Raw genomic sequence first — 24,656 nt, forward strand, 5'->3', positions numbered from 1 at the left:
GGTATCTCCAGGTGCAGTAGAGTGGTAATCTGGGAACCTCCTTACTCAGAATACTGCTACCTTCACACTGTCATAAGAATGCAGCTAGTTGAGAGCTGGCTTCTAGGCATGCTTCCCTGTGAGAGCTGAGGACAGGGCAGAACCCTCCCGCACCCTGCCTGACTGTAGACGTACCTGCTAACCTCCTTATGTTAGTGGCTGGGATAGGTTGTGGGAAAAGCATGTGTAAGCATTGGGCATGAACTCCCGTGTATCTGAGTTGAATACAGCGATTTCCAACATCCTTCTTCAATAGGAGTGTAGCTAGGTTCCAACTCCCATGTCCGAGTGGGTAGCAGACATCTGCCTCCCATGCATACACACTTCTGAGAGTTGACCTTATGGCCTGTAACCCTACCTCCTGCCTGCCGCTACCTTTCGCTTCCAAAAGGCCTAGGCTCGCTGCTTGACGCAAGTGTTGGGAGAGGTAACTGGAATCTCCCGGCACACAAGACGAGTGCCTCCAAGCTCAATCAAGCGATTTCCTAGTAATTCCTGGGGTAGACTGGTGCTACGTACTAAGTTCCATACGTGAGTAGGTAGTTGAACGCCTTGTCCAAAAACATCTTACTTCTGAGAGTTGAGCTGACACTCAGTCCCTCACAGTTCCACACTGCCTGCAGAGTGAGTTTCGCACGTCTTCACCAGAGACGTTTGCCAGAGGCTTCTGAGACGCAAGTTAACAATGCAGACCTGGAGGGTATCTCCAGGTGCAGTAGAGTGGTAATCTGGGAACCTCCTGTCTCAGAATACTGCTACCTTCACCCTGCCATAAGAATGCAGCTAGTTGACAGCTGGCTTCAAGGCATGCTTCCCTGTGAGAGCTAAGGACAGGGCACAACCCTCCCGCATCCTGCTTGACTGTAGAAGGAGCTGCTAACGTCCTCATGTTAGTGGCAGGGAAAGGTTGTGCGAAAAGCATGTGGAATCGTTGTGCCTGAACCCACGTGTATCTGAGTTGAATACAGCGATTTCCAAAGTCCTTCTTCATCAGAGTGTAGCTACGTTCCCACTCGCATGTCCGAGTGGGTAGCAGACATCTGCCTCCCATGCATACCCACTTCTGAGAGTTGAGCTTATGGCCTGTAACCCTACCTCCTGCCTGCAGCTACCTTTCGCTTCCAAAAGGCCTAGGCTCGCTGCTTCACCCAAGTGTTGGGAGAGGTAACTGGAATCTCCCGGCACACAAGACTAGTGCCTCCAAGCTCAATCCAGCGATTTCCCAGTAATTCCTGGGGTAGACTGGTGCTACATACTAAGTTCCATATGTGAGAAGGTAGCTGAACGCCTTGTCCAAAATCATCTTACTGCTGAGAGTTGAGCTCACCCTCAGTCCCTCACAGTTCCACACTGCCTGCAGAGTAGGTTTCCCACGTCTTCACCAGAGACTTTTGCCAGAGGCTTCTGAGACGCAAGTTAACAATGCAGACCTGGAGGGTATCTCCAGGTGCAGTAGAGTGGTAATCTGGGAACCTCCTTACTCAGAATACTGCTACCTTCACACTGTCATAAGAATGCAGCTAGTTGAGAGCTGGCTTCTAGGCATGCTTCCCTGTGAGAGCTGAGGACAGGGCAGAACCCTCCCGCACCCTGCCTGACTGTAGAAGTACCTGCTAACCTCCTTATGTTAGTGGCTGGGATAGGTTGTGGGAAAAGCATGTGTAAGCATTGGGCATGAACTCCCGTGTATCTGAGTTGAATAGAGCGATTTCCAACATCCTTCTTCCATAGGAGTGTAGCTAGGTTCCAACTCCCATGTCCGAGTGGGTAGCAGACATCTGCCTCCCATGCATACACACTTCTGAGAGTTGACCTTATGGCCTGTAACCCTACATCCTGCCTGCCGCTACCTTTCGCTTCCAAAAGGCCTAGGCTCGCTGCTTGACGCAAGTGTTGGGAGAGGTAACTGGAATCTCCCGGCACACAAGACGAGTGCCTCCAAGCTCAATCAAGCGATTTCCTAGTAATTCCTGGGGTAGACTGGTGCTACGTACTAAGTTCCATACGTGAGTAGGTAGTTGAACGCCTTGTCCAAAAACATCTTACTTCTGAGAGTTGAGCTCACACTCAGTCCCTCACAGTTCCACACTGCCTGCAGAGTGAGTTTCGCACGTCTTCACCAGAGACGTTTGCCAGAGGCTTCTGAGACGCAAGTTAACAATGCAGACCTGGAGGGTATCTCCAGGTGCAGTAGAGTGGTAATCTGGGAACCTCCTGTCTCAGAATACTGCTACTTTCACCCTGCCATAAGAATGCAGCTAGTTGACAGCTGGCTTCAAGGCATGCTTCCCTGTGAGAGCTAAGGACAGGGCACAACCCTCCCGCATCCTGCTTGACTGTAGAAGGAGCTGCTAACGTCCTCATGTTAGTGGCAGGGAAAGGTTGTGCGAAAAGCATGTGGAATCGTTGTGCCTGAACCCACGTGTATCTGAGATGAATACAGCGATTTCCAAAGTCCTTCTTCATCAGAGTGTAGCTAGGTTCCCACTCGCATGTCCGAGTGGGTAGCAGACATCTGCCTCCCATGCATACCCACTTCTGAGAGTTGAGCTTATGGCCTGTAACCCTACCTCCTGCCTGCAGCTACCTTTCGCTTCCAAAAGGCCTAGGCTCGCTGCTTCACCCAAGTGTTGGGAGAGGTAACTGGAATCTCCCGGCACACAAGACTAGTGCCTCCAAGCTCAATCCAGCGATTTCCCAGTAATTCCTGGGGTAGACTGGTGCTACATACTAAGTTCCATATGTGAGAAGGTAGCTGAACGCCTTGTCCAAAATCATCTTACTGCTGAGAGTTGAGCTCACCCTCAGTCCCTCACAGTTCCACACTGCCTGCAGAGTAGGTTTCCCACGTCTTCACCAGAGACTTTTGCCAGAGGCTTCTGAGACGCAAGTTAACAATGCAGACCTGGAGGGTATCTCCAGGTGCAGTAGAGTGGTAATCTGGGAACCTCCTTACTCAGAATACTGCTACCTTCACACTGTCATAAGAATGCAGCTAGTTGAGAGCTGGCTTCTAGGCATGCTTCCCTGTGAGAGCTGAGGACAGGGCAGAACCCTCCCGCACCCTGCCTGACTGTAGAAGTACCTGCTAACCTCCTTATGTTAGTGGCTGGGATAGGTTGTGGGAAAAGCATGTGTAAGCATTGGGCATGAACTCCCGTGTATCTGAGTTGAATAGAGCGATTTCCAACATCCTTCTTCCATAGGAGTGTAGCTAGGTTCCAACTCCCATGTCCGAGTGGGTAGCAGACATCTGCCTCCCATGCATACACACTTCTGAGAGTTGACCTTATGGCCTGTAACCCTACATCCTGCCTGCCGCTACCTTTCGCTTCCAAAAGGCCTAGGCTCGCTGCTTGACGCAAGTGTTGGGAGAGGTAACTGGAATCTCCCGGCACACAAGACGAGTGCCTCCAAGCTCAATCAAGCGATTTCCTAGTAATTCCTGGGGTAGACTGGTGCTACGTACTAAGTTCCATACGTGAGTAGGTAGTTGAACGCCTTGTCCAAAAACATCTTACTTCTGAGAGTTGAGCTCACACTCAGTCCCTCACAGTTCCACACTGCCTGCAGAGTGAGTTTCGCACGTCTTCACCAGAGACGTTTGCCAGAGGCTTCTGAGACGCAAGTTAACAATGCAGACCTGGAGGGTATCTCCAGGTGCAGTAGAGTGGTAATCTGGGAACCTCCTGTCTCAGAATACTGCTACCTTCACCCTGCCATAAGAATGCAGCTAGTTGACAGCTGGCTTCAAGGCATGCTTCCCTGTGAGAGCTAAGGACAGGGCACAACCCTCCCGCATCCTGCTTGACTGTAGAAGGAGCTGCTAACGTCCTCATGTTAGTGGCAGGGAAAGGTTTTGCGAAAAGCATGTGGAATCGTTGTGCCTGAACCCACGTGTATCTGAGTTGAATACAGCGATTTCCAAAGTCCTTCTTCATCAGAGTGTAGCTAGGTTCCCACTCGCATGTCCGAGTGGGTAGCAGACATCTGCCTCCCATGCATACCCACTTCTGAGAGTTGAGCTTATGGCCTGTAACCCTACCTCCTGCCTGCAGCTACCTTTCGCTTCCAAAAGGCCTAGGCTCGCTGCTTCACCCAAGTGTTGGGAGAGGTAACTGGAATCTCCCGGCACACAAGACTAGTGCCTCCAAGCTCAATCCAGCGATTTCCCAGTAATTCCTGGGGTAGACTGGTGCTACATACTAAGTTCCATATGTGAGAAGGTAGCTGAACGCCTTGTCCAAAATCATCTTACTGCTGAGAGTTGAGCTCACCCTCAGTCCCTCACAGTTCCACACTGCCTGCAGAGTAGGTTTCCCACGTCTTCACCAGAGACTTTTGCCAGAGGCTTCTGAGACGCAAGTTAACAATGCAGACCTGGAGGGTATCTCCAGGTGCAGTAGAGTGGTAATCTGGGAACCTCCTTACTCAGAATACTGCTACCTTCACACTGTCATAAGAATGCAGCTAGTTGAGAGCTGGCTTCTAGGCATGCTTCCCTGTGAGAGCTGAGGACAGGGCAGAACCCTCCCGCACCCTGCCTGACTGTAGAAGTACCTGCTAACCTCCTTATGTTAGTGGCTGGGATAGGTTGTGGGAAAAGCATGTGTAAGCATTGGGCATGAACTCCCGTGTATCTGAGTTGAATACAGCGATTTCCAACATCCTTCTTCAATAGGAGTGTAGCTAGGTTCCAACTCCCATGTCCGAGTGGGTAGCAGACATCTGCCTCCCATGCATACACACTTCTGAGAGTTGACCTTATGGCCTGTAACCCTACCTCCTGCCTGCCGCTACCTTTCGCTTCCAAAAGGCCTAGGCTCGCTGCTTGACGCAAGTGTTGGGAGAGGTAACTGGAATCTCCCGGCACACAAGACGAGTGCCTCCAAGCTCAATCAAGCGATTTCCTAGTAATTCCTGGGGTAGACTGGTGCTACGTACTAAGTTCCATACGTGAGTAGGTAGTTGAACGCCTTGTCCAAAAACATCTTACTTCTGAGAGTTGAGCTCACACTCAGTCCCTCACAGTTCCACACTGCCTGCAGAGTGAGTTTCGCACGTCTTCACCAGAGACGTTTGCCAGAGGCTTCTGAGACGCAAGTTAACAATGCAGACCTGGAGGGTATCTCCAGGTGCAGTAGAGTGGTAATCTGGGAACCTCCTGTCTCAGAATACTACTACTTTCACCCTGCCATAAGAATGCAGCTAGTTGACAGCTGGCTTCAAGGCATGCTTCCCTGTGAGAGCTAAGGACAGGGCACAACCCTCCCGCATCCTGCTTGACTGTAGAAGGAGCTGCTAACGTCCTCATGTTAGTGGCAGGGAAAGGTTGTGCGAAAAGCATGTGGAATCGTTGTGCCTGAACCCACGTGTATCTGAGATGAATACAGCGATTTCCAAAGTCCTTCTTCATCAGAGTGTAGCTAGGTTCCCACTCGCATGTCCGAGTGGGTAGCAGACATCTGCCTCCCATGCATACCCACTTCTGAGAGTTGAGCTTATGGCCTGTAACCCTACCTCCTGCCTGCAGCTACCTTTCGCTTCCAAAAGGCCTAGGCTCGCTGCTTCACCCAAGTGTTGGGAGAGGTAACTGGAATCTCCCGGCACACAAGACTAGTGCCTCCAAGCTCAATCCAGCGATTTCCCAGTAATTCCTGGGGTAGACTGGTGCTACATACTAAGTTCCATATGTGAGAAGGTAGCTGAACGCCTTGTCCAAAATCATCTTACTGCTGAGAGTTGAGCTCACCCTCAGTCCCTCACAGTTCCACACTGCCTGCAGAGTAGGTTTCCCACGTCTTCACCAGAGACTTTTGCCAGAGGCTTCTGAGACGCAAGTTAACAATGCAGACCTGGAGGGTATCTCCAGGTGCAGTAGAGTGGTAATCTGGGAACCTCCTTACTCAGAATACTGCTACCTTCACACTGTCATAAGAATGCAGCTAGTTGAGAGCTGGCTTCTAGGCATGCTTCCCTGTGAGAGCTGAGGACAGGGCAGAACCCTCCCGCACCCTGCCTGACTGTAGAAGTACCTGCTAACCTCCTTATGTTAGTGGCTGGGATAGGTTGTGGGAAAAGCATGTGTAAGCATTGGGCATGAACTCCCGTGTATCTGAGTTGAATACAGCGATTTCCAACATCCTTCTTCCATAGGAGTGTAGCTAGGTTCCAACTCCCATGTCCGAGTGGGTAGCAGACATCTGCCTCCCATGCATACACACTTCTGAGAGTTGACCTTATGGCCTGTAACCCTACATCCTGCCTGCCGCTACCTTTCGCTTCCAAAAGGCCTAGGCTCGCTGCTTGACGCAAGTGTTGGGAGAGGTAACTGGAATCTCCCGGCACACAAGACGAGTGCCTCCAAGCTCAATCAAGCGATTTCCTAGTAATTCCTGGGGTAGACTGGTGCTACGTACTAAGTTCCATACGTGAGTAGGTAGTTGAACGCCTTGTCCAAAAACATCTTACTTCTGAGAGTTGAGCTCACACTCAGTCCCTCACAGTTCCACACTGCCTGCAGAGTGAGTTTCGCACGTCTTCACCAGAGACGTTTGCCAGAGGCTTCTGAGACGCAAGTTAACAATGCAGACCTGGAGGGTATCTCCAGGTGCAGTAGAGTGGTAATCTGGGAACCTCCTGTCTCAGAATACTGCTACCTTCACCCTGCCATAAGAATGCAGCTAGTTGACAGCTGGCTTCAAGGCATGCTTCCCTGTGAGAGCTAAGGACAGGGCACAACCCTCCCGCATCCTGCTTGACTGTAGAAGGAGCTGCTAACGTCCTCATGTTAGTGGCAGGGAAAGGTTGTGCGAAAAGCATGTGGAATCGTTGTGCCTGAACCCACGTGTATCTGAGATGAATACAGCGATTTCCAAAGTCCTTCTTCATCAGAGTGTAGCTAGGTTCCCACTCGCATGTCCGAGTGGGTAGCAGACATCTGCCTCCCATGCATACCCACTTCTGAGAGTTGAGCTTATGGCCTGTAACCCTACCTCCTGCCTGCAGCTACCTTTCGCTTCCAAAAGGCCTAGGCTCGCTGCTTCACCCAAGTGTTGGGAGAGGTAACTGGAATCTCCCGGCACACAAGACTAGTGCCTCCAAGCTCAATCCAGCGATTTCCCAGTAATTCCTGGGGTAGACTGGTGCTACATACTAAGTTCCATATGTGAGAAGGTAGCTGAACGCCTTGTCCAAAATCATCTTACTGCTGAGAGTTGAGCTCACCCTCAGTCCCTCACAGTTCCACACTGCCTGCAGAGTAGGTTTCCCACGTCTTCACCAGAGACTTTTGCCAGAGGCTTCTGAGACGCAAGTTAACAATGCAGACCTGGAGGGTATCTCCAGGTGCAGTAGAGTGGTAATCTGGGAACCTCCTTACTCAGAATACTGCTACCTTCACACTGTCATAAGAATGCAGCTAGTTGAGAGCTGGCTTCTAGGCATGCTTCCCTGTGAGAGCTGAGGACAGGGCAGAACCCTCCCGCACCCTGCCTGACTGTAGACGTACCTGCTAACCTCCTTATGTTAGTGGCTGGGATAGGTTGTGGGAAAAGCATGTGTAAGCATTGGGCATGAACTCCCGTGTATCTGAGTTGAATAGAGCGATTTCCAACATCCTTCTTCCATAGGAGTGTAGCTAGGTTCCAACTCCCATGTCCGAGTGGGTAGCAGACATCTGCCTCCCATGCATACACACTTCTGAGAGTTGACCTTATGGCCTGTAACCCTACCTCCTGCCTGCCGCTACCTTTCGCTTCCAAAAGGCCTAGGCTCGCTGCTTGACGCAAGTGTTGGGAGAGGTAACTGGAATCTCCCGGCACACAAGACGAGTGCCTCCAAGCTCAATCAAGCGATTTCCTAGTAATTCCTGGGGTAGACTGGTGCTACGTACTAAGTTCCATACGTGAGTAGGTAGTTGAACGCCTTGTCCAAAAACATCTTACTTCTGAGAGTTGAGCTCACACTCAGTCCCTCACAGTTCCACACTGCCTGCAGAGTGAGTTTCGCACGTCTTCACCAGAGACGTTTGCCAGAGGCTTCTGAGACGCAAGTTAACAATGCAGACCTGGAGGGTATCTCCAGGTGCAGTAGAGTGGTAATCTGGGAACCTCCTGTCTCAGAATACTGCTACCTTCACCCTGCCATAAGAATGCAGCTAGTTGACAGCTGGCTTCAAGACATGCTTCCCTGTGAGAGCTAAGGACAGGGCACAACCCTCCCGCATCCTGCTTGACTGTAGAAGGAGCTGCTAACGTCCTCATGTTAGTGGCAGGGAAAGGTTGTGCGAAAAGCATGTGGAATCGTTGTGCCTGAACCCACGTGTATCTGAGATGAATACAGCGATTTCCAAAGTCCTTCTTCATCAGAGTGTAGCTAGGTTCCCACTCGCATGTCCGAGTGGGTAGCAGACATCTGCCTCCCATGCATACCCACTTCTGAGAGTTGAGCTTATGGCCTGTAACCCTACCTCCTGCCTGCAGCTACCTTTCGCTTCCAAAAGGCCTAGGCTCGCTGCTTCACCCAAGTGTTGGGAGAGGTAACTGGAATCTCCCGGCACACAAGACTAGTGCCTCCAAGCTCAATCCAGCGATTTCCCAGTAATTCCTGGGGTAGACTGGTGCTACATACTAAGTTCCATATGTGAGAAGGTAGCTGAACGCCTTGTCCAAAATCATCTTACTGCTGAGAGTTGAGCTCACCCTCAGTCCCTCACAGTTCCACACTGCCTGCAGAGTAGGTTTCCCACGTCTTCACCAGAGACTTTTGCCAGAGGCTTCTGAGACGCAAGTTAACAATGCAGACCTGGAGGGTATCTCCAGGTGCAGTAGAGTGGTAATCTGGGAACCTCCTTACTCAGAATACTGCTACCTTCACACTGTCATAAGAATGCAGCTAGTTGAGAGCTGGCTTCTAGGCATGCTTCCCTGTGAGAGCTGAGGACAGGGCAGAACCCTCCCGCACCCTGCCTGACTGTAGAAGTACCTGCTAACCTCCTTATGTTAGTGGCTGGGATAGGTTGTGGGAAAAGCATGTGTAAGCATTGGGCATGAACTCCCGTGTATCTGAGTTGAATAGAGCGATTTCCAACATCCTTCTTCCATAGGAGTGTAGCTAGGTTCCAACTCCCATGTCCGAGTGGGTAGCAGACATCTGCCTCCCATGCATACACACTTCTGAGAGTTGACCTTATGGCCTGTAACCCTACATCCTGCCTGCCGCTACCTTTCGCTTCCAAAAGGCCTAGGCTCGCTGCTTGACGCAAGTGTTGGGAGAGGTAACTGGAATCTCCCGGCACACAAGACGAGTGCCTCCAAGCTCAATCAAGCGATTTCCTAGTAATTCCTGGGGTAGACTGGTGCTACGTACTAAGTTCCATACGTGAGTAGGTAGTTGAACGCCTTGTCCAAAAACATCTTACTTCTGAGAGTTGAGCTCACACTCAGTCCCTCACAGTTCCACACTGCCTGCAGAGTGAGTTTCGCACGTCTTCACCAGAGACGTTTGCCAGAGGCTTCTGAGACGCAAGTTAACAATGCAGACCTGGAGGGTATCTCCAGGTGCAGTAGAGTGGTAATCTGGGAACCTCCTGTCTCAGAATACTACTACTTTCACCCTGCCATAAGAATGCAGCTAGTTGACAGCTGGCTTCAAGGCATGCTTCCCTGTGAGAGCTAAGGACAGGGCACAACCCTCCCGCATCCTGCTTGACTGTAGAAGGAGCTGCTAACGTCCTCATGTTAGTGGCAGGGAAAGGTTGTGCGAAAAGCATGTGGAATCGTTGTGCCTGAACCCACGTGTATCTGAGATGAATACAGCGATTTCCAAAGTCCTTCTTCATCAGAGTGTAGCTAGGTTCCCACTCGCATGTCCGAGTGGGTAGCAGACATCTGCCTCCCATGCATACCCACTTCTGAGAGTTGAGCTTATGGCCTGTAACCCTACCTCCTGCCTGCAGCTACCTTTCGCTTCCAAAAGGCCTAGGCTCGCTGCTTCACCCAAGTGTTGGGAGAGGTAACTGGAATCTCCCGGCACACAAGACTAGTGCCTCCAAGCTCAATCCAGCGATTTCCCAGTAATTCCTGGGGTAGACTGGTGCTACATACTAAGTTCCATATGTGAGAAGGTAGCTGAACGCCTTGTCCAAAATCATCTTACTGCTGAGAGTTGAGCTCACCCTCAGTCCCTCACAGTTCCACACTGCCTGCAGAGTAGGTTTCCCACGTCTTCACCAGAGACTTTTGCCAGAGGCTTCTGAGACGCAAGTTAACAATGCAGACCTGGAGGGTATCTCCAGGTGCAGTAGAGTGGTAATCTGGGAACCTCCTTACTCAGAATACTGCTACCTTCACACTGTCATAAGAATGCAGCTAGTTGAGAGCTGGCTTCTAGGCATGCTTCCCTGTGAGAGCTGAGGACAGGGCAGAACCCTCCCGCACCCTGCCTGACTGTAGAAGTACCTGCTAACCTCCTTATGTTAGTGGCTGGGATAGGTTGTGGGAAAAGCATGTGTAAGCATTGGGCATGAACTCCCGTGTATCTGAGTTGAATAGAGCGATTTCCAACATCCTTCTTCCATAGGAGTGTAGCTAGGTTCCAACTCCCATGTCCGAGTGGGTAGCAGACATCTGCCTCCCATGCATACACACTTCTGAGAGTTGACCTTATGGCCTGTAACCCTACATCCTGCCTGCCGCTACCTTTCGCTTCCAAAAGGCCTAGGCTCGCTGCTTGACGCAAGTGTTGGGAGAGGTAACTGGAATCTCCCGGCACAGAAGACGAGTGCCTCCAAGCTCAATCAAGCGATTTCCTAGTAATTCCTGGGGTAGACTGGTGCTACGTACTAAGTTCCATACGTGAGTAGGTAGTTGAACGCCTTGTCCAAAAACATCTTACTTCTGAGAGTTGAGCTCACACTCAGTCCCTCACAGTTCCACACTGCCTGCAGAGTGAGTTTCGCACGTCTTCACCAGAGACGTTTGCCAGAGGCTTCTGAGACGCAAGTTAACAATGCAGACCTGGAGGGTATCTCCAGGTGCAGTAGAGTGGTAATCTGGGAACCTCCTGTCTCAGAATACTGCTACCTTCACCCTGCCATAAGAATGCAGCTAGTTGACAGCTGGCTTCAAGGCATGCTTCCCTGTGAGAGCTAAGGACAGGGCACAACCCTCCCGCATCCTGCTTGACTGTAGAAGGAGCTGCTAACGTCCTCATGTTAGTGGCAGGGAAAGGTTGTGCGAAAAGCATGTGGAATCGTTGTGCCTGAACCCACGTGTATCTGAGATGAATACAGCGATTTCCAAAGTCCTTCTTCATCAGAGTGTAGCTAGGTTCCCACTCGCATGTCCGAGTGGGTAGCAGACATCTGCCTCCCATGCATACCCACTTCTGAGAGTTGAGCTTATGGCCTGTAACCCTACCTCCTGCCTGCAGCTACCTTTCGCTTCCAAAAGGCCTAGGCTCGCTGCTTCACCCAAGTGTTGGGAGAGGTAACTGGAATCTCCCGGCACACAAGACTAGTGCCTCCAAGCTCAATCCAGCGATTTCCCAGTAATTCCTGGGGTAGACTGGTGCTACATACTAAGTTCCATATGTGAGAAGGTAGCTGAACGCCTTGTCCAAAATCATCTTACTGCTGAGAGTTGAGCTCACCCTCAGTCCCTCACAGTTCCACACTGCCTGCAGAGTAGGTTTCCCACGTCTTCACCAGAGACTTTTGCCAAAGGCTTCTGAGACGCAAGTTAACAATGCAGACCTGGAGGGTATCTCCAGGTGCAGTAGAGTGGTAATCTGGGAACCTCCTTACTCAGAATACTGCTACCTTCACACTGTCATAAGAATGCAGCTAGTTGAGAGCTGGCTTCTAGGCATGCTTCCCTGTGAGAGCTGAGGACAGGGCAGAACCCTCCCGCACCCTGCCTGACTGTAGACGTACCTGCTAACCTCCTTATGTTAGTGGCTGGGATAGGTTGTGGGAAAAGCATGTGTAAGCATTGGGCATGAACTCCCGTGTATCTGAGTTGAATACAGCGATTTCCAACATCCTTCTTCAATAGGAGTGTAGCTAGGTTCCAACTCCCATGTCCGAGTGGGTAGCAGACATCTGCCTCCCATGCATACACACTTCTGAGAGTTGACCTTATGGCCTGTAACCCTACCTCCTGCCTGCCGCTACCTTTCGCTTCCAAAAGGCCTAGGCTCGCTGCTTGACGCAAGTGTTGGGAGAGGTAACTGGAATCTCCCGGCACACAAGACGAGTGCCTCCAAGCTCAATCAAGCGATTTCCTAGTAATTCCTGGGGTAGACTGGTGCTACGTACTAAGTTCCATACGTGAGTAGGTAGTTGAACGCCTTGTCCAAAAACATCTTACTTCTGAGAGTTGAGCTCACACTCAGTCCCTCACAGTTCCACACTGCCTGCAGAGTGAGTTTCGCACGTCTTCACCAGAGACGTTTGCCAGAGGCTTCTGAGACGCAAGTTAACAATGCAGACCTGGAGGGTATCTCCAGGTGCAGTAGAGTGGTAATCTGGGAACCTCCTGTCTCAGAATACTGCTACCTTCACCCTGCCATAAGAATGCAGCTAGTTGACAGCTGGCTTCAAGACATGCTTCCCTGTGAGAGCTAAGGACAGGGCACAACCCTCCCGCATCCTGCTTGACTGTAGAAGGAGCTGCTAACGTCCTCATGTTAGTGGCAGGGAAAGGTTGTGCGAAAAGCATGTGGAATCGTTGTGCCTGAACCCACGTGTATCTGAGTTGAATACAGCGATTTCCAAAGTCCTTCTTCATCAGAGTGTAGCTAGGTTCCCACTCGCATGTCCGAGTGGGTAGCAGACATCTGCCTCCCATGCATACCCACTTCTGAGAGTTGAGCTTATGGCCTGTAACCCTACCTCCTGCCTGCAGCTACCTTTCGCTTCCAAAAGGCCTAGGCTCGCTGCTTCACCCAAGTGTTGGGAGAGGTAACTGGAATCTCCTGGCACACAAGACTAGTGCCTCCAAGCTCAATCCAGCGATTTCCCAGTAATTCCTGGGGTAGACTGGTGCTACATACTAAGTTCCATATGTGAGAAGGTAGCTGAACGCCTTGTCCAAAATCATCTTACTGCTGAGAGTTGAGCTCACCCTCAGTCCCTCACAGTTCCACACTGCCTGCAGAGTAGGTTTCCCACGTCTTCACCAGAGACTTTTGCCAGAGGCTTCTGAGACGCAAGTTAACAATGCAGACCTGGAGGGTATCTCCAGGTGCAGTAGAGTGGTAATCTGGGAACCTCCTTACTCAGAATACTGCTACCTTCACACTGTCATAAGAATGCAGCTAGTTGAGAGCTGGCTTCTAGGCATGCTTCCCTGTGAGAGCTGAGGACAGGGCAGAACCCTCCCGCACCCTGCCTGACTGTAGACGTACCTGCTAACCTCCTTATGTTAGTGGCTGGGATAGGTTGTGGGAAAAGCATGTGTAAGCATTGGGCATGAACTCCCGTGTATCTGAGTTGAATACAGCGATTTCCAACATCCTTCTTCAATAGGAGTGTAGCTAGGTTCCAACTCCCATGTCCGAGTGGGTAGCAGACATCTGCCTCCCATGCATACACACTTCTGAGAGTTGACCTTATGGCCTGTAACCCTACCTCCTGCCTGCCGCTACCTTTCGCTTCCAAAAGGCCTAGGCTCGCTGCTTGACGCAAGTGTTGGGAGAGGTAACTGGAATCTCCCGGCACACAAGACGAGTGCCTCCAAGCTCAATCAAGCGATTTCCTAGTAATTCCTGGGGTAGACTGGTGCTACGTACTAAGTTCCATACGTGAGTAGGTAGTTGAACGCCTTGTCCAAAAACATCTTACTTCTGAGAGTTGAGCTCACACTCAGTCCCTCACAGTTCCACACTGCCTGCAGAGTGAGTTTCGCACGTCTTCACCAGAGACGTTTGCCAGAGGCTTCTGAGACGCAAGTTAACAATGCAGACCTGGAGGGTATCTCCAGGTGCAGTAGAGTGGTAATCTGTGAACCTCCTGTCTCAGAATACTGCTACCTTCACCCTGCCATAAGAATGCAGCTAGTTGACAGCTGGCTTCAAGGCATGCTTCCCTGTGAGAGCTAAGGACAGGGCACAACCCTCCCGCATCCTGCTTGACTGTAGAAGGAGCTGCTAACGTCCTCATGTTACTGGCAGGGAAAGGTTGTGCGAAAAGCATGTGGAATCGTTGTGCCTGAACCCACGTGTATCTGAGTTGAATACAGCGATTTCCAAAGTCCTTCTTCATCAGAGTGTAGCTAGGTTCCCACTCGCATGTCCGAGTGGGTAGCAGACATCTGCCTCCATGCATACCCACTTCTGAGAGTTGAGCTTATGGCCTGTAACCCTACCTCCTGCCTGCAGCTACCTTTCGCTTCCAAAAGGCCTAGGCTCGCTGCTTCACCCAAGTGTTGGGAGAGGTAACTGGAATCTCCCGGCACACAAGACTAGTGCCTCCAAGCTCAATCCAGCGATTTCCCAGTAATTCCTGGGGTAGACTGGTGCTACATACTAAGTTCCATATGTGAGAAGGTAGCTGAACGCCTTGTCCAAAATCATCTTACTGCTGAGAGTTGAGCTCACCCTCAGTCCCTCACAGTTCCACACTGCCTGCAGAGTAGGTTTCCCACGTCTTCACCAGAGACTTTTGCCAGAGGCTTCTGAGACGCAAGTTAACAATGCAGACCTGGAGGGTATCTCCAGGTGCAGTAGAGTGGTAATCTGGGAACCTCCTTACTCAGAATACTGCTACCTTCACACTGTCATAAGAATGCAGCTAGTTGAGAGCTGGCTTCTAGGCATGCTTCCCTGTGAGAGCTGAGGACAGGGCAGAACCCTCCCGCACCCTGCCTGACTGTAGACGTACCTGCTAACCTCCTTATGTTAGTGGCTGGGATAGGTTGTGGGAAAAGCATGTGTAAGCATTGGGCATGAACTCCCGTGTATCTGAGTTGAATAGAGCGATTTCCAACATCCTTCTTCAATAGGAGTGTAGCTAGGTTCCAACTCCCATGTCCGAGTGGGTAGCAGACATCTGCCTCCCATGCATACACACTTCTGAGAGTTGACCTTATGGCCTGTAACCCTACATCCTGCCTGCCGCTACCTTTCGCTTCCAAAAGGCCTAGGCTCGCTGCTTGACGCAAGTGTTGGGAGAGGTAACTGGAATCTCCCGGCACACAAGACGAGTGCCTCCAAGCTCAATCAAGCGATTTCCTAGTAATTCCTGGGGTAGACTGGTGCTACGTACTAAGTTCCATACGTGAGTAGGTAGTTGAACGCCTTGTCCAAAAACATCTTACTTCTGAGAGTTGAGCTCACACTCAGTCCCTCACAGTTCCACACTGCCTGCAGAGTGAGTTTCGCACGTCTTCACCAGAGACGTTTGCCAGAGGCTTCTGAGACGCAAGTTAACAATGCAGACCTGGAGGGTATCTCCAGGTTCAGTAGAGTGGTAATCTGGGAACCTCCTGTCTCAGAATACTGCTACCTTCACCCTGCCATAAGAATGCAGCTAGTTGACAGCTGGCTTCAAGGCATGCTTCCCTGTGAGAGCTAAGGACAGGGCACAACCCTCCCGCATCCTGCTTGACTGTAGAAGGAGCTGCTAACGTCCTCATGTTAGTGGCAGGGAAAGGTTTTGCGAAAAGCATGTGGAATCGTTGTGCCTGAACCCACGTGTATCTGAGTTGAATACAGCGATTTCCAAAGTCCTTCTTCATCAGAGTGTAGCTAGGTTCCCACTCGCATGTCCGAGTGGGTAGCAGACATCTGCCTCCCATGCATACCCACTTCTGAGAGTTGAGCTTATGGCCTGTAACCCTACCTCCTGCCTGCAGCTACCTTTCGCTTCCAAAAGGCCTAGGCTCGCTGCTTCACCCAAGTGTTGGGAGAGGTAACTGGAATCTCCCGGCACACAAGACTAGTGCCTCCAAGCTCAATCCAGCGATTTCCCAGTAATTCCTGGGGTAGACTGGTGCTACATACTAAGTTCCATATGTGAGAAGGTAGCTGAACGCCTTGTCCAAAATCATCTTACTGCTGAGAGTTGAGCTCACCCTCAGTCCCTCACAGTTCCACACTGCCTGCAGAGTAGGTTTCCCACGTCTTCACCAGAGACTTTTGCCAGAGGCTTCTGAGACGCAAGTTAACAATGCAGACCTGGAGGGTATCTCCAGGTGCAGTAGAGTGGTAATCTGGGAACCTCCTTACTCAGAATACTGCTACCTTCACACTGTCATAAGAATGCAGCTAGTTGAGAGCTGGCTTCTAGGCATGCTTCCCTGTGAGAGCTGAGGACAGGGCAGAACCCTCCCGCACCCTGCCTGACTGTAGAAGTACCTGCTAACCTCCTTATGTTAGTGGCTGGGATAGGTTGTGGGAAAAGCATGTGTAAGCATTGGGCATGAACTCCCGTGTATCTGAGTTGAATACAGCGATTTCCAACATCCTTCTTCAATAGGAGTGTAGCTAGGTTCCAACTCCCATGTCCGAGTGGGTAGCAGACATCTGCCTCCCATGCATACACACTTCTGAGAGTTGACCTTATGGCCTGTAACCCTACCTCCTGCCTGCCGCTACCTTTCGCTTCCAAAAGGCCTAGGCTCGCTGCTTGACGCAAGTGTTGGGAGAGGTAACTGGAATCTCCCGGCACACAAGACGAGTGCCTCCAAGCTCAATCAAGCGATTTCCTAGTAATTCCTGGGGTAGACTGGTGCTACGTACTAAGTTCCATACGTGAGTAGGTAGTTGAACGCCTTGTCCAAAAACATCTTACTTCTGAGAGTTGAGCTCACACTCAGTCCCTCACAGTTCCACACTGCCTGCAGAGTGAGTTTCGCACGTCTTCACCAGAGACGTTTGCCAGAGGCTTCTGAGACGCAAGTTAACAATGCAGACCTGGAGGGTATCTCCAGGTGCAGTAGAGTGGTAATCTGGGAACCTCCTGTCTCAGAATACTGCTACCTTCACCCTGCCATAAGAATGCAGCTAGTTGACAGCTGGCTTCAAGGCATGCTTCCCTGTGAGAGCTAAGGACAGGGCACAACCCTCCCGCATCCTGCTTGACTGTAGAAGGAGCTGCTAACGTCCTCATGTTAGTGGCAGGGAAAGGTTTTGCGAAAAGCATGTGGAATCGTTGTGCCTGAACCCACGTGTATCTGAGTTGAATACAGCGATTTCCAAAGTCCTTCTTCATCAGAGTGTAGCTAGGTTCCCACTCGCATGTCCGAGTGGGTAGCAGACATCTGCCTCCCATGCATACCCACTTCTGAGAGTTGAGCTTATGGCCTGTAACCCTACCTCCTGCCTGCAGCTACCTTTCGCTTCCAAAAGGCCTAGGCTCGCTGCTTCACCCAAGTGTTGGGAGAGGTAACTGGAATCTCCCGGCACACAAGACTAGTGCCTCCAAGCTCAATCCAGCGATTTCCCAGTAATTCCTGGGGTAGACTGGTGCTACATACTAAGTTCCATATGTGAGAAGGTAGCTGAACGCCTTGTCCAAAATCATCTTACTGCTGAGAGTTGAGCTCACCCTCAGTCCCTCACAGTTCCACACTGCCTGCAGAGTAGGTTTCCCACGTCTTCACCAGAGACTTTTGCCAGAGGCTTCTGAGACGCAAGTTAACAATGCAGACCTGGAGGGTATCTCCAGGTGCAGTAGAGTGGTAATCTGGGAACCTCCTTACTCAGAATACTGCTACCTTCACACTGTCATAAGAATGCAGCTAGTTGAGAGCTGGCTTCTAGGCATGCTTCCCTGTGAGAGCTGAGGACAGGGCAGAACCCTCCCGCACCCTGCCTGACTGTAGACGTACCTGCTAACCTCCTTATGTTAGTGGCTGGGATAGGTTGTGGGAAAAGCATGTGTAAGCATTGGGCATGAACTCCCGTGTATCTGAGTTGAATACAGCGATTTCCAACATCCTTCTTCAATAGGAGTGTAGCTAGGTTCCAACTCCCATGTCCGAGTGGGTAGCAGACATCTGCCTCCCATGCATACACACTTCTGAGAGTTGACCATATGGCCTGTAACCCTACCTCCTGCCTGCCGCTACCTTTCGCTTCCAAAAGGCCTAGGCTCGCTGCTTGACGCAAGTGTTGGGAGAGGTAACTGGAATCTCCCGGCACACAAGACGAGTGCCTCCAAGCTCAATCAAGCGATTTCCTAGTAATTCCTGGGGTAGACTGGTGCTACGTACTAAGTTCCATACGTGAGTAGGTAGTTGAACGCCTTGTCCAAAAACATCTTACTTCTGAGAGTTGAGCTCACACTCAGTCCCTCACAGTTCCACACTGCCTGCAGAGTGAGTTTCGCACGTCTTCACCAGAGACGTTTGCCAGAGGCTTCTGAGACGCAAGTTAACAATGCAGACCTGGAGGGTATCTCCAGGTGCAGTAGAGTGGTAATCTGGGAACCTCCTGTCTCAGAATACTGCTACCTTCACCCTGCCATAAGAATGCAGCTAGTTGACAGCTGGCTTCAAGGCATGCTTCCCTGTGAGAGCTAAGGACAGGGCACAACCCTCCCGCATCCTGCTTGACTGTAGAAGGAGCTGCTAACGTCCTCATGTTAGTGGCAGGGAAAGGTTTTGCGAAAAGCATGTGGAATCGTTGTGCCTGAACCCACGTGTATCTGAGTTGAATACAGCGATTTCCAAAGTCCTTCTTCATCAGAGTGTAGCTAGGTTCCCACTCGCATGTCCGAGTGGGTAGCAGACATCTGCCTCCCATGCATACCCACTTCTGAGAGTTGAGCTTATGGCCTGTAACCCTACCTCCTGCCTGCAGCTACCTTTCGCTTCCAAAAGGCCTAGGCTCGCTGCTTCACCCAAGTGTTGGGAGAGGTAACTGGAATCTCCCGGCACACAAGACTAGTGCCTCCAAGCTCAATCCAGCGATTTCCCAGTAATTCCTGGGGTAGACTGGTGCTACATACTAAGTTCCATATGTGAGAAGGTAGCTGAACGCCTTGTCCAAAATCATCTTACTGCTGAGAGTTGAGCTCACCCTCAGTCCCTCACAGTTCCACACTGCCTGCAGAGTAGGTTTCCCACGTCTTCACCAGAGACTTTTGCCAGAGGCTTCTGAGACGCAAGTTAACAATGCAGACCTGGAGGGTATCTCCAGGTGCAGTAGAGTGGTAATCTGGGAACCTCCTTACTCAGAATACTGCTACCTTCACACTGTCATAAGAATGCAGCTAGTTGAGAGCTGGCTTCTAGGCATGCTTCCCTGTGAGAGCTGAGGACAGGGCAGAACCCTCCCGCACCCTGCCTGACTGTAGACGTACCTGCTAACCTCCTTATGTTAGTGGCTGGGATAGGTTGTGGGAAAAGCATGTGTAAGCATTGGGCATGAACTCCCGTGTATCTGAGTTGAATACAGCGATTTCCAACATCCTTCTTCAATAGGAGTGTAGCTAGGTTCCAACTCCCATGTCCGAGTGGGTAGCAGACATCTGCCTCCCATGCATACACACTTCTGAGAGTTGACCTTATGGCCTGTAACCCTACCTCCTGCCTGCCGCTACCTTTCGCTTCCAAAAGGCCTAGGCTCGCTGCTTGACGCAAGTGTTGGGAGAGGTAACTGGAATCTCCCGGCACACAAGACGAGTGCCTCCAAGCTCAATCAAGCGATTTCCTAGTAATTCCTGGGGTAGACTGGTGCTACGTACTAAGTTCCATACGTGAGTAGGTAGTTGAACGCCTTGTCCAAAAACATCTTACTTCTGAGAGTTGAGCTCACACTCAGTCCCTCACAGTTCCACACTGCCTGCAGAGTGAGTTTCGCACGTCTTCACCAGAGACGTTTGCCAGAGGCTTCTGAGACGCAAGTTAACAATGCAGACCTGGAGGGTATCTCCAGGTGCAGTAGAGTGGTAATCTGGGAACCTCCTGTCTCAGAATACTGCTACCTTCACCCTGCCATAAGAATGCAGCTAGTTGACAGCTGGCTTCAAGGCATGCTTCCCTGTGAGAGCTAAGGACAGGGCACAACCCTCCCGCATCCTGCTTGACTGTAGAAGGAGCTGCTAACGTCCTCATGTTAGTGGCAGGGAAAGGTTGTGCGAAAAGCATGTGGAATCGTTGTGCCTGAACCCACGTGTATCTGAGTTGAATACAGCGATTTCCAAAGTCCTTCTTCATCAGAGTGTAGCTAGGTTCCCACTCGCATGTCCGAGTGGGTAGCAGACATCTGCCTCCCATGCATACCCACTTCTGAGAGTTGAGCTTATGGCCTGTAACCCTACCTCCTGCCTGCAGCTACCTTTCGCTTCCAAAAGGCCTAGGCTCGCTGCTTCACCCAAGTGTTGGGAGAGGTAACTGGAATCTCCCGGCACACAAGACTAGTGCCTCCAAGCTCAATCCAGCGATTTCCCAGTAATTCCTGGGGTAGACTGGTGCTACATACTAAGTTCCATATGTGAGAAGGTAGCTGAACGCCTTGTCCAAAATCATCTTACTGCTGAGAGTTGAGCTCACCCTCAGTCCCTCACAGTTCCACACTGCCTGCAGAGTAGGTTTCCCACGTCTTCACCAGAGACTTTTGCCAGAGGCTTCTGAGACGCAAGTTAACAATGCAGACCTGGAGGGTATCTCCAGGTGCAGTAGAGTGGTAATCTGGGAACCTCCTTACTCAGAATACTGCTACCTTCACACTGTCATAAGAATGCAGCTAGTTGAGAGCTGGCTTCTAGGCATGCTTCCCTGTGAGAGCTGAGGACAGGGCAGAACCCTCCCGCACCCTGCCTGACTGTAGACGTACCTGCTAACCTCCTTATGTTAGTGGCTGGGATAGGTTGTGGGAAAAGCATGTGTAAGCATTGGGCATGAACTCCCGTGTATCTGAGTTGAATACAGCGATTTCCAACATCCTTCTTCAATAGGAGTGTAGCTAGGTTCCAACTCCCATGTCCGAGTGGGTAGCAGACATCTGCCTCCCATGCATACACACTTCTGAGAGTTGACCATATGGCCTGTAACCCTACCTCCTGCCTGCCGCTACCTTTCGCTTCCAAAAGGCCTAGGCTCGCTGCTTGACGCAAGTGTTGGGAGAGGTAACTGGAATCTCCCGGCACACAAGACGAGTGCCTCCAAGCTCAATCAAGCGATTTCCTAGTAATTCCTGGGGTAGACTGGTGCTACGTACTAAGTTCCATACGTGAGTAGGTAGTTGAACGCCTTGTCCAAAAACATCTTACTTCTGAGAGTTGAGCTCACACTCAGTCCCTCACAGTTCCACACTGCCTGCAGAGTGAGTTTCGCACGTCTTCACCAGAGACGTTTGCCAGAGGCTTCTGAGACGCAAGTTAACAATGCAGACCTGGAGGGTATCTCCAGGTGCAGTAGAGTGGTAATCTGGGAACCTCCTGTCTCAGAATACTGCTACCTTCACCCTGCCATAAGAATGCAGCTAGTTGACAGCTGGCTTCAAGGCATGCTTCCCTGTGAGAGCTAAGGACAGGGCACAACCCTCCCGCATCCTGCTTGACTGTAGAAGGAGCTGCTAACGTCCTCATGTTAGTGGCAGGGAAAGGTTTTGCGAAAAGCATGTGGAATCGTTGTGCCTGAACCCACGTGTATCTGAGTTGAATACAGCGATTTCCAAAGTCCTTCTTCATCAGAGTGTAGCTAGGTTCCCACTCGCATGTCCGAGTGGGTAGCAGACATCTGCCTCCCATGCATACCCACTTCTGAGAGTTGAGCTTATGGCCTGTAACCCTACCTCCTGCCTGCAGCTACCTTTCGCTTCCAAAAGGCCTAGGCTCGCTGCTTCACCCAAGTGTTGGGAGAGGTAACTGGAATCTCCCGGCACACAAGACTAGTGCCTCCAAGCTCAATCCAGCGATTTCCCAGTAATTCCTGGGGTAGACTGGTGCTACATACTAAGTTCCATATGTGAGAAGGTAGCTGAACGCCTTGTCCAAAATCATCTTACTGCTGAGAGTTGAGCTCACCCTCAGTCCCTCACAGTTCCACACTGCCTGCAGAGTAGGTTTCCCACGTCTTCACCAGAGACTTTTGCCAGAGGCTTCTGAGACGCAAGTTAACAATGCAGACCTGGAGGGTATCTCCAGGTGCAGTAGAGTGGTAATCTGGGAACCTCCTTACTCAGAATACTGCTACCTTCACACTGTCATAAGAATGCAGCTAGTTGAGAGCTGGCTTCTAGGCATGCTTCCCTGTGAGAGCTGAGGACAGGGCAGAACCCTCCCGCACCCTGCCTGACTGTAGAAGTACCTGCTAACCTCCTTATGTTAGTGGCTGGGATAGGTTGTGGGAAAAGCATGTGTAAGCATTGGGCATGAACTCCCGTGTATCCGAGTTGAATAGAGCGATTTCCAACATCCTTCTTCCATAGGAGTGTAGCTAGGTTCCAACTCCCATGTCCGAGTGGGTAGCAGACATCTGCCTCCCATGCATACACACTTCTGAGAGTTGACCTTATGGCCTGTAACCCTACATCCTGCCTGCCGCTACCTTTCGCTTCCAAAAGGCCTAGGCTCGCTGCTTGACGCAAGTGTTGGGAGAGGTAACTGGAATCTCCCGGCACACAAGACGAGTGCCTCCAAGCTCAATCAAGCGATTTCCTAGTAATTCCTGGGGTAGACTGGTGCTACGTACTAAGTTCCATACGTGAGTAGGTAGTTGAACGCCTTGTCCAAAAACATCTTACTTCTGAGAGTTGAGCTCACACTCAGTCCCTCACAGTTCCACACTGCCTGCAGAGTGAGTTTCGCACGTCTTCACCAGAGACGTTTGCCAGAGGCTTCTGAGACGCAAGTTAACAATGCAGACCTGGAGGGTATCTCCAGGTGCAGTAGAGTGGTAATCTGGGAACCTCCTGTCTCAGAATACTGCTACTTTCACCCTGCCATAAGAATGCAGCTAGTTGACAGCTGGCTTCAAGGCATGCTTCCCTGTGAGAGCTAAGGACAGGGCACAACCCTCCCGCATCCTGCTTGACTGTAGAAGGAGCTGCTAACGTCCTCATGTTAGTGGCAGGGAAAGGTTGTGCGAAAAGCATGTGGAATCGTTGTGCCTGAACCCACGTGTATCTGAGATGAATACAGCGATTTCCAAAGTCCTTCTTCATCAGAGTGTAGCTAGGTTCCCACTCGCATGTCCGAGTGGGTATCAGACATCTGCCTCCCATGCATACCCACTTCTGAGAGTTGAGCTTATGGCCTGTAACCCTACCTCCTGCCTGCAGCTACCTTTCGCTTCCAAATGCCTAGGCTCGCTGCTTCACCCAAGTGTTGGGAGAGGTAACTGGAATCTCCCGGCACACAAGACTAGTGCCTCCAAGCTCAATCCAGCGATTTCCCAGTAATTCCTGGGGTAGACTGGTGCTACATACTAAGTTCCATACGTGAGAAGGTAGCTGAACGCCTTGTCCAAAATCATCTTACTGCTGAGAGTTGAGCTCACCCTCAGTCCCTCACAGTTCCACACTGCCTGCAGAGTAGGTTTCCCACGTCTTCACCAGAGACTTTTGCCAGAGGCTTCTGAGACGCAAGTTAACAATGCAGACCTGGAGGGTATCTCCAGGTGCAGTAGAGTGGTAATCTGGGAACCTCCTTACTCAGAATACTGCTACCTTCACACTGTCATAAGAATGCAGCTAGTTGAGAGCTGGCTTCTAGGCATGCTTCCCTGTGAGAGCTGAGGACAGGGCAGAACCCTCCCGCACCCTGCCTGACTGTAGAAGTACCTGCTAACCTCCTTATGTTAGTGGCTGGGATAGGTTGTGGGAAAAGCATGTGTAAGCATTGGGCATGAACTCCCGTGTATCTGAGTTGAATAGAGCGATTTCCAACATCCTTCTTCCATAGGAGTGTAGCTAGGTTCCAACTCCCATGTCCGAGTGGGTAGCAGACATCTGCCTCCCATGCATACACACTTCTGAGAGTTGACCTTATGGCCTGTAACCCTACCTCCTGCCTGCCGCTACCTTTCGCTTCCAAAAGGCCTAGGCTCGCTGCTTGACGCAAGTGTTGGGAGAGGTAACTGGAATCTCCCGGCACACAAGACGAGTGCCTCCAAGCTCAATCAAGCGATTTCCTAGTAATTCCTGGGGTAGACTGGTGCTACGTACTAAGTTCCATACGTGAGTAGGTAGTTGAACGCCTTGTCCAAAAACATCTTACTTCTGAGAGTTGAGCTCACACTCAGTCCCTCACAGTTCCACACTGCCTGCAGAGTGAGTTTCGCACGTCTTCACCAGAGACGTTTGCCAGAGGCTTCTGAGACGCAGGTTAACAATGCAGACCTGGAGGGTATCTCCAGGTGCAGTAGAGTGGTAATCTGGGAACCTCCTGTCTCAGAATACTGCTACCTTCACCCTGCCATAAGAATGCAGCTAGTTGACAGCTGGCTTCAAGGCATGCTTCCCTGTGAGAGCTAAGGACAGGGCACAACCCTCCCGCATCCTGCTTGACTGTAGAAGGAGGTGCTAACGTCCTCATGTTACTGGCAGGGAAAGGTTGTGCGAAAAGCATGTGGAATCGTTGTGCCTGAACCCACGTGTATCTGAGTTGAATACAGCGATTTCCAAAGTCCTTCTTCATCAGAGTGTAGCTAGGTTCCCACTCGCAT

This window comes from Canis aureus, chromosome 14 (genome assembly GCF_053574225.1).
Source record: "Canis aureus isolate CA01 chromosome 14, VMU_Caureus_v.1.0, whole genome shotgun sequence".
Taxonomy (NCBI): domain Eukaryota; kingdom Metazoa; phylum Chordata; class Mammalia; order Carnivora; family Canidae; genus Canis; species Canis aureus.